The following is an 8,210-nucleotide window of genomic DNA, read 5'->3' on the forward strand; positions in this document are numbered from 1 at the left end:
TTCTTCAAAACATTGATTTATGCATGGGGACCCCATTATAAACGTTTCACATTCTGTTAGAGCACTAGGAGTTTTTTTTTTCACGAAAATTTGAGCTGTAACGCAAAGGTTGACAATGTTTATCTAAACTTTCAAAATGTACTTGTGTTCTTGCAAAATATCGCTCCTGTTTACCGGTGCCAAACTCATAGTGTACAATGCGCTGTTTCTGCCCTATCTCAGTTATCGTTTTTTAGGTCTGGGGCATTACCACAGAGACAAATATCCAAAAACGTTTTCGACTGCAAAAGAAAGCGATTCGTTTTATTGCAAATGCAGAATAGCGAGCCAACACTGGTTAGTTGTTCACCCGCCTCAATATGATCAAAATTCCGAAACTCTACGTATATCACTTAGCCACAGGGTATAAAAAGTCCCTTCATCACATCCGCGATAGCTTTCTAGACATGTGCGCGCTAAAACCAAATGATCCAACATATACTCTTCGAAATCCTCAGTTTTGGTGGATCCCCTTCTCGCGCACTACATATGGTCATTACATATGGTCACTACATATGGATCCGGAACTTCACATCTTTTCGTAAGCAGTTCACGGTAACAAACAACTTTTCATCACCCCTTAGTGACGTCACTTCTGGCGTCCCTCAGGGAAGTGTTCTCGGTCCCTTATTATTTTCAATTTTCATAAATGACCTGCCATCGCATCTTACATCATCGGTCCGACTGTTCGCCGATGACTGCATAATTTATCGCCAAATCCGCTCAACCACTGACCATGCAATTCTTCAGCAGGACCTTGAATGTGTAACTAACTGGTGCACATCATGGCAAATGACACTTAATACTGACAAATGTAAAATCATGACAGTTAGCCGGAAGCATTCAAACTCGCTATTCACTTATTCCCTTAACAGTGTCACACTATCCCGCACGTCTTCCTATAAATACCTTGGCGTTTATCTGACTTCAAATCTTTCTTGGGCGGAACATATTCAATGCATAACTGCTAAAGCATCGCGCACGCTTGGCTACCTGATAAGAAATCTTCATAGCGCACCTGTTTCTACCCGCAAGCTAGCATACTTAACATTTGTCCGTCCCCAACTCGAATATGCATCAGCCATGTGGTCACCACATCAGGCTTATTTAATTCATTCACTCGAAGCAATTCAGAACCGTGCAGCGCGTTTTATTTCTCACGACTACAACCGTCATTCCAGCGTAACAAGCATCAAGTTATCTTTATCGCTAACAAGTTTACAGACACGTAGGGATATCGCACTTCTTTGCTTACTACAGAAACTAATATACAGTCGTCACGCGTCCACACTGCCACTTACACGCCCAATGCGCACTTCACGTCGCCTACATAATAATCTTAGCTTCCAACGTCTATTCGGCCGAACACTCGCGTTTAATTCTTCTGCTTTTCCACGTGCTATCAAGTGTTGGAATGGCCTTCCGGATTGCATTGCTACCATACGTGACCCATTAATATTCAAAAACGAATTGACCACCTTCATGCATCCATGATATTGTACATAAATTGTTTTCGTATGTGTTGTCAAATCCATGCAGTGCCACTATTTGTTTGCTGTTTTTCCTCTGTGTCAATATATTACGGTTTTTTTTTTCATTTACGGTGTAATCATTGTTTGCAGTCCAATGTATTTAATATTGTTTATTTTTTGTTCTTTCCACTTTGTACCATCTTTTGTCTGCTAAATATTGTAACCCCTCCCCTCACACAATGTTCCAAGTGTGGAACCTGTGAGGTATTTGTATAAATAAATAAATAAATGCTGCACCATAACGTTCCAGTACTGCTAAATAAACTTATTTTGAAGAACGTCTGTATTGACACCGGCAATCCGAAAGACATCCGGGACATATGTTTACGGTTGTAATGTCATTTATGTTGTTTGTGCCTGAGACCGCTTTTTTGATAACTTGATGCACTTCTTTTTGTGGTATATTTGAGAACTGTGACAGCCTTGCTTGACATGTTTCTTGATTTACTGAATGCACATCTCAAGTGCCAAAATGTTTTGCTTTTTATTTCTCACGCAAATCTTTGCCGTGGTCTCTTTTTTTCTTCTTTGTACACGTGTCCCCCCACGCAGCAAGCCATGTATACGGGGGGTTAAGGCTGTTTCAAGTGGAAGTTGTTTCCACTTTTTGCCTGAGCCAACCCTCATGATTTTGTGATGAAAATAAAACGATTGATTGATTGATTGATTGATTGATTGATTGATTGATTGATTGATTGATTGATTGATTGATTGATTGATTGATTGATTGATTGATTGATTGATCGATTGATTGATTTATTTATTTATTTATTTATTTATTTATTTTTCATAAATTATCGTGTCATAACGATCGCCGCCGGAGGATTGGATGTATTGCGATTCTCCGTGGACCTGGAAAAAGTCACACCGACAATGCTATTTTCGCCTGTTGTGGTGGTGCGATTTCGTCTTTTCTGGTATCTAATACCTCCTCCTAAGGTTACCAACGTGCGAAACTCCAGCGCAGCTATGTGCTCGTACTCTCATTTGCTATCGCAGCGTTGGTACGCATGTACAACTGCAACAGCTGGGATCAGAGAGCACTTCAAGCTCGTGCTATTAAGTGAAAGCTATCATTAAATGCGTGTACGAGAGCAATCTATGACTCTCAGTTTTTTTCGCCGCATCTTTTCTTAACGAGCCAGTGGCACCGGGCTCAATATTGGACCCCGCGCGTTACTCCGACAACAGTCAGTTGCACGATCGTTCGCCTGTACGGCGCCTCTCGCCGGACTACAAATTTATGCACTTGAAGCAGGAAATGAACCTCGTATTTGTATTGCGTGGACAGCGAGGAAGCGGTGACCGTTAAACAAGTGCCGAAATTTACTCTGTATAAGGTCCGCGAAGGCATAGCCTTGGAGCGAAATCCACGCACACTCGGCGAGTAGGTGGTGCTGTAAAATATTTATTGAAAGCTATTTAGAGGAGAGAGTGGAACTGGCCTTGAGAGCCAGCCCCTTACAAATTCTAAGAGGGGTTCCTAGTCCGGGACCCCTGTGGCTTCCATGGCAGCTGGGGCCCTAGCCACGAGAGCTCGTTGGTATTCTAAGGTAAAGCAGCCGAGCTAGACCGCCTCCCAGCTATCTCCGGTAGGTGAGAGGAAAGGGGGTAAGTGGGGTTAGAGGGGCATGCCCACACCATGTGGTACACGTCCGAGAAACCGCAATGCGGGCAGCGCTCGCATGGAGGTGCCACGCTGGCATGGATGAGCTCCTTAAAGATTTGATGCGCGTCCACATGCATCATCCACATCCTAAGGAGTTTTAGCATTCACGCCCAGCCGCACTTGCTCATGAAACCTGCTAAGCCCTGAATAATAAGCCACACAGGCTCAGCAGCGAGTTAGCGGAGAAGGCTGTCGGGAATTCCTCTCAGTATATATTTGCAAGCTGTAGTAACAAGGCACTGCAGTTTCAGTGTCCCCGTGATAGGGACACGCTGTACATAATGATAGTGATGCGCGTCATCCGACATATTTCTCTTAATATTGCTCCCCACACTAGTCACTTTTTTAGTTCACTCCTCCGTAAGGCTTAGTAGACAACAGCCGCAAGTGTGGCAATGTTTGAGTTGGGCAGAATAACTAAATGGTACGGTCAGGGGAAAATAATACAATGGAGATTATATCAAAGGCAAAACTTAACCACACGCAGAGACAAGGTTATTAACATAGCTATTAGCTGCTATGTACCCATGTGTACCACTGGAGCTCCAATTCATGCATTATGCCTGTACTTCAAGCTGACGTACACATCAATATTACTTTCGAGCTTTCAATTTTTACACGAGTGTGCTCCTGCCTCAACCCCAGCATCATTATAATAAGCTTGCACTGAGAAGTAATTTTGTTGTTTTTCCATGAGTAAACCTACTCACATAGACAATATGCATGAAATATATTTTTTTATAAGCCACAGAAGAAGTTTTTACTTCAAACAGCTGTGTCAAAGACATCATCGCCAAGTCCTAGTTATCGGCAGGGAGAGACCAGTACCATTCAGTGTCAGTGATGTCATTCCCATCAAACACCATAGTAGGCAAATAAATAAAGGACACTAGTGTTCACGCTAAGTGCGAAGTTGTATTTATTGTTGAAAAATGACACCGCCGTCATATGGCATTCGCCCGCCTTAATCATTTCAATCACTACTGCACAGCAATCACACACATTCACTAGCAAAACATTATCGCTCTTATTAAAGCCCAGCCTAGAAAATGCATAGAAATCTACACAAGTGGTATCCACAAAACACTGCTGAACATCCGCGCACACTGATACCTCAAGTGAGTGAATTACACAGCACCTGCACGAAAACATTATTCATGCGGATCCTTGCAGAGCTACGGAGTACAAACAGCAACTGGTTCGAAATCAGTAAGCTGAATATCGAAATGGGATATGAAATGTGGGTGGCAATAAAGTGTTATGGGATTTCATAAAGTCGCATGAAGCTTTCTTGACAGCATATGCCATGTTTAAGTTATAAAACCAAACCAAAGCGTACCAGATACAATGCGTGGTGGACATGAGGTTCCAGAAAATGTTCCAGGAACTGATAAATTGGCATTTATTCTGGTGCGTTCCAATCTATACTGTACAGATTTAACTTTTACACGGAGTGTGTCCCTAGTTACAGTTTAGGTACAATAGGGCCAATTTATGTAGTATTTACTAATGTTAATGCAGAGTACACTAAGCTGCACAATGGTGAGTGACGATTTAATAGTTTGTGAAATACCTATGTGAAAGCCAGACCCAACTAGGAATGCCCAACAGCTTACTTTAAGAAGGAGCTCTCACATGACTTGTACCATGTACATTTCATCAATCGCGTCTTTCATTGCTTGAATGCAGTGGCCTGATAACGCACGCTAACACAGCAAAAATATTAGCAGCAAAAGGCGAAGTGACTTCTTTTATATGGTGTTAAGGCGAGCTGCGTCACCTGCCTGCCGTTCAAGTCGTGCTTCATAATATATAAAGAAATTTTGCGGCTTCCTTGGCACATGCTCTCTAAACCACCTTGCTATCAGATTAGCACTCTTTGAAATGGGACTGGTGTGAAGTGACACCTGTCTTGCACATCTCAAGTCATTGGTTCTATTTCTTGCCACTTTTTATAAAAAACAGACAACTTGTTATATTTTGTGGTTGAAGCAACCATGGCTAGGGTTCAAATAGAGTTGTTTCTCAGTATTTGAATAAGGAATAAATGAGTGATGTGAATTACGCATGAAGAGTATTTGCACAAATATATAAGCAATACTTGCAGTGATGGGGCCGTTTGATATCTGATACACTCTAGAGAATATTATGTGTCACAGATTCGATTTATCTCTTGCTACTCTGTGTGCTATATATTTCACGCACATGCCTCGGATGTCTTCCAGCCTTCTGCATGAACTGTTTAGCTTCGTGTCCATGCTCCTCAAGCGAAGTAGTTGGGCATGAATGGCAGGCCTTTCAGCTGCGCTGTTAAAAAAACACGACCAGAGCAGTGAAAAGCGTTAGCTCTAAATGAAGAAGCACAGGGGTTTGCAGAAATTGCATAACAATAAAATTATGTGTGAAAAAAGACTCGGCATAGAATCGAGGTATGAACCTGTCTGCTTTAATGGTCGATAAAAGCTCTGTGTATGCAAATCCAATAATTAACAGAAATGAACTTGCCTAATTGATGCTAATTATTACAATTGTGTGACGTCATCTCAAGTCATGTGAAAACGATGCAATGTGACGTCATACAAGGTCACGTGACAACTTTGTAAAGTCGCGACAATTATGTAATGTGACGTCACACCAAGTCACGTGACAACGACGTAATGTGACGTCATATCAAGCCCCACTCCCGAAGTCATGAGGGTATAGATCAAACCCCTGCGATAGCATCACTGGCTGACCTCAGTGTGGTGGCAGTATTGCCGACACATTAGCATCAAAATTTTGAGCAACAGTTCGTCGTACAGCGTTCCGGGTGGTGCCATAGCATTTCTCTTTGCATTTCTCTTTGTGTGTTTTAGTCAAGTTGGACGCTAGCTTGCGACAGAGGTTCTAACCGATCACATATGCACTTTCAGTTGCATGCTTTAAGGCGCGGTTGAGGTGCCCACCGAGACGACACTTGAGAGCTACTGCACCCCTTCATTTCCTCAAAACACGTGCTTTCGCATTGCTCCTCGTAAACAGACTTAAATGCCGTCAGAATTTTCGCGTTTGCCCAGCTCTGTGCAACTTGAAAGGCCCACTCAATGGCCCGAAGGAGTGAAAAAGATACTGCATAAAAACGTGGCTACGCCTTTGGGGGAAACAACGAAACTGGGTCATCAAGCCACTACCCGTATCCGTCAGCAGACGACTCACCAATGGGCAGCTCGCCGTCGGTTTAAGTTGACGCCCGATGCTTCACACGGGCCACTTGTCTTTGCAAGGAGAGAAAATCACCTGCACAATTGCTTTTATCAACGTTAGTTAGAAGCAGAATTGCTACACCTCCAGGGCTTGACTTAGGCAACGAGGGACTCCGCCTGCAGGGATATTGCTGTGCTAGTCCGTGCACCATTACTTCTGTGCCACAGGGCACCCTTGGCCCTGTGGCACAGAAGTCAGATTGAGTGCTGAAGTGCAGGTGGCGCTAGCTGCATCTGCGCCATGCCCTCAAAACGCTAAGGCGCCCGTTTGCTGTGCGATGTCAGTGCACGTTAAAGATCCCCAGGTGGTCGAAATTATTCCGGAGCCCTCCACTACGGACCTATTGTTCCTCTCTTCTTTCACTCCCTCCTTTATCCCTTCCCTTACGGCACGTTCAGGTGTCCAACGATATATGAGACAGATATTGCGCCATTTCCTTTCCACCAAAAACCAATTATTATTATTATTATTATTATTATTATTATTATTATTATTATTATTATTATTATTATTATTATTATTATTATTATTATTATTATTATTATTATTATTATTATTTCCTCACCGAAGAGCTGAAATGACAGTGCGCATGCGTACCAGTGTATGTGCATGTGAGCGACTGCTTGGCAGGTGCACTGCGTGTGGGTTCTCATCTTTCTGTCCGACCCTGCAAGTTGCTCTACGCTATTTCTGTGTTGTGTGCAAATATTATTGCACGCAGTACGATGGAGCATTTGTATAAGAGGAATATTGTGAGATGTTTAATATGTAAATGATCGCAACGTTTGTGATGATTCGCTGCGACATCACCCACACCTCCGCTTACAGTAGCGACTGTCTTTGAGGTCGCCGTCAGCCGACACCTTTTCCTGCCAGTCAGTCTCTGATAATCACTCTGCCGTACCGTCTGTCGACAGTGAACACGAGTTGTCGAGTTCAAATAAATCCAAGTTATCCGGCAACTCTTTTCTGCTGTTACTGGCAGACAACTGCAGATTTATAACGGCAACAGTCTGAACCACCCGTATAAACTGTCAAACGTAGACTCGAGCGACAGTCTGAATAACTTCTTGAATTCCAAGTTTGTTGCCTCTCTCAGGTATCCGTTGACTCAGTGACGGTCAACCTGCGCCACTATGCACAATGCAAGGAAAAGGACGGTGTCAAATTTTTCATCACTTTTGAAATAAACAAATTTAATGGCCACTCCACGAGATGCGCCTCTTCGAACAAATGCACAGTGCTGAATACAACTGGCACAACCTCCGCATATGCCAAACGACGTGACAAACACCACCACATGGCTGCAGCATACGAACTTTTCTGCACTTTTGCACTCGATTTGGCCACTGCGCCGGGAGTACTAGTGTCAGGCTACACTCGCGCGGCACAAACTGACGCTTCACTAGCACGGCACTTTTGTGAACTAGTGCAAAAAGTGCAGCCAAAAGAGGCGACCTATACTCAGGTGTGCAATGTTGGTATCGTGCCCATAATGTGTACTCTGGTATAAGACCTTGACCTCCTGTAATGATCATAAAAGAGAAGCATGTCTTACCACACTTGCAGCTTCCTTGACTTTAATTCGCAAGAGTCTTGTTGCCTGGACTTGGTCTAGCCACTCCTGACAATTGTAGAACGTCCTTGTACTTCTGTCGGTAAGCCTTTTTTAACATGTAGATATTATGAACTTGCACACTTGGATCTCTTCCTCCTGTGCTTTCCCT

The sequence above is a fragment of the Amblyomma americanum genome, chromosome 7, assembly GCF_052857255.1.
Source record: "Amblyomma americanum isolate KBUSLIRL-KWMA chromosome 7, ASM5285725v1, whole genome shotgun sequence".
Lineage (NCBI taxonomy): Eukaryota > Metazoa > Arthropoda > Arachnida > Ixodida > Ixodidae > Amblyomma > Amblyomma americanum.